The sequence below is a fragment of the Priapulus caudatus genome, unplaced genomic scaffold, assembly GCF_000485595.1.
Source record: "Priapulus caudatus unplaced genomic scaffold, Priapulus_caudatus-5.0.1 Scaffold128, whole genome shotgun sequence".
NCBI classification, from domain to species: domain Eukaryota; kingdom Metazoa; phylum Priapulida; class Priapulimorpha; order Priapulimorphida; family Priapulidae; genus Priapulus; species Priapulus caudatus.
The window spans coordinates 268,081-270,872 of NW_014577189.1; positions in this window are offsets into that span (position 1 = coordinate 268,081).

Below are 2,792 nucleotides of genomic sequence, written 5' to 3' on the forward strand. Positions count from 1 at the left end.
GACCTTACATGTAAGGTCCCCGCTGCATATAGGTCTACCATTAAGTACATAACTTGGCTACGTTCCTGTTTTAGCGCATGCGCAATATCTCACCAGAGGAGTTATATTTTGTGATGAAAATGCGTTTAATATGGTCAGTGGGTATCTCAGCATCGAATTCTGTAATAAATTCTCATCAGTAGTCCTGTGTTTATAGAACTTTTAGGAGAGCGCCCTAGCTTGTAGGGTGCAAAACTCCAACTTTATCCCCGCCCGCCCTCCCCCTTGTCGTTCCTGTCGCACGCTCAGCATTCTTCTTCTTCTACCGCCCCTCGACTGTCTTCCCTGCCACGTTCCCTCAGTTTCCCACCCCTCTCTCCCTCAGCAAGCTATATTTACATACTTCTTCTTTGGCCGTACTGCACGTCTGAAACGGTGATCGCGCATGCGCAATATCTCCCGAGAGGAAGAATATTTTGCAAACTTTATAAATTTAAAATGAAGAGGAGTTATCCTAGCATAGATTTATATAATAAAATTTCATCAGTAGACTTCACTTCAGAAATAGGAAGCTGCCCTTGCATGAAATGTCCCCACTGCATACACTAGTCAGTACATAAACTGACTACGTTACTGTATCAGCGCATGCGCAATATCTCACCAGTGGAGTTATATTTTGCGATAAAAACGCATTTACTGTGGTCAGGGGATATCTCAACATAGGTTTCTGTATTAAATTCTCATCAGTAGACCTGTGTTTATAGTTCGGAGAGCGCCCTAGCCTGTAGGGTGCAAAACTCCTACTTTATCCCCGCCCGGCCTTCCCTTTGTCTCCATTGTCGCAGGCTCAGCCTCCTTCTCTATCCACCGCCCCTCGACTGTCTTCCCTGCCATCTTCCCTCAATTCCCCACCCCTCTCTCCATCAGCAAGCTATATTTACGTACTTTTACTTTGGCCGTACTGCACGTCTGAAACGGTGATCGCGCATGCGCAATATCTCCCGAGAGGAAGAATATTTTGCAAACATTATAAATTTAAAATGAAGAGGAGTTATCCTAGCATAGATATATATGATAAAATTTCATCAGTAGACTTCACTTCAGAAATAGGAAGCGGCCCTTGCATGAAAGGTCCCCACTGCATATACTAGTCATAACAGTACACTGCATATATCAGTACATAACCTGGCTACGTTACTGTTCTGATATAGTGCCCTTGGCCGTATATATCATTGTTTCAACTTATTTTATTACAACTTAAAGATAACCACACTCAATAAATTGTTTCTATAATATTAGTATAGACATCTACAAATGATTTGAGCTATTTCTGAAATAAACTGGATGAGTATTATTGAAATTATAGCCAAATCCCAAAGACAAACCCAAGGTGTAACAAATTAACCGTTAACACGCAAGGAGCCGCTGTACGCCACCAGGTGGCGTTATTCAATTGGCTCTAGGCACTATATCAGAAAATCTTCAGGACCTATTGCATTATGCGTGTGTAAAGTTTCACAATACTAACCCAATGTGCCCATGTGTCATATTATGCCATGTGCCAATGTGCCAATGTGCAATGTGCACAATGTGCCCATTTTTATGTGCTTATCCGCTGGACAACTAGCTCAGTGTCACATTGGAGTAATCATTCTGACTGATTACTCCAAAGTGTCACTAACATCCTTGTAACGTGGCATAGATTATAGCAGGAATCTCTGTTCGCGCATACCTAATAACTGCTAAAAGCAATAATATTTTCATGAAACTATACCTTCAAAGTAAAAAGCACAAACTCTCATGACGTTTTACGTGATAAATTTATCCAAATACCTCACTTCATTAATTATTGGACGCTCTGGCTTCGCGAAGCATCAATTCCTCACAACGCCGAGACAAATGCTGCAAGCATTTCTATGCCGTTGGTCGGCGCCAGTGTCGCACATGAAAAATTAGTGTATGACGCCTAACAAAATATATGGCATATAGGTTTAAAACGTCCAATTAAACCAGAGGGCACATACTCTTGAATGATTCGATACGAAACATTACAATCCTAGTGTTTCACGTGATTTTTCACAAGAAAATCACAAGAGTAACGAAATAAGTGCAAGCTAATCGGAACAGCATGATGATGATGATGATGATGATGATGATGATGATGGCATGCGACTACGTGAAGCCGGTGCCGGCAGAAAAACGCACGCAGCTACGAGGCGTTAGTAAATGCAGATACTGAGATAGCAGCGGGGCTATATAACTTGGAGCAGGAGAAGCTTCAAACTTTTAACCGCAGGAACAGCGAGGGCAAGATCGAACCAATGTAGTGGTAAATTGTTTTACATTTTTTCTATTCAGTATTGTAATTCCTCGTGTTTCCTAATGTTATTATCGGCTATCCAAGTAAAATTAGAAACATACAATATTAAATAAAAAAAGTAAAACAATATACCCTTAGTGAGATTTGAACCTGTCATCTCTGTCCCTGCAAAATAAAATAATATTTTATTGAAATTCTACTTTGTAGAGAGAATTTTTAGATAGACACTATAGTATCTATTATCACATATCAAATAATTAAATGCTTCAAACGAGCAATTCGTGTCATGCGTGCTGCCTGTGTAGCACGTGCGGTGCTTTTCTTTTTTCATTGTTTGGTGCTTGTTCAATTTATGTGAATTGTATAATGACAAATTCGAGATGGCTGTGGCTAAGATTTTGTGTTACAAATTTATTCAATCATCTAAAGGCCGCCGCACACCAGCCGATTTTTACAAACGATGAAGCGATGAAGCGATGAAGCGATGAAGCGA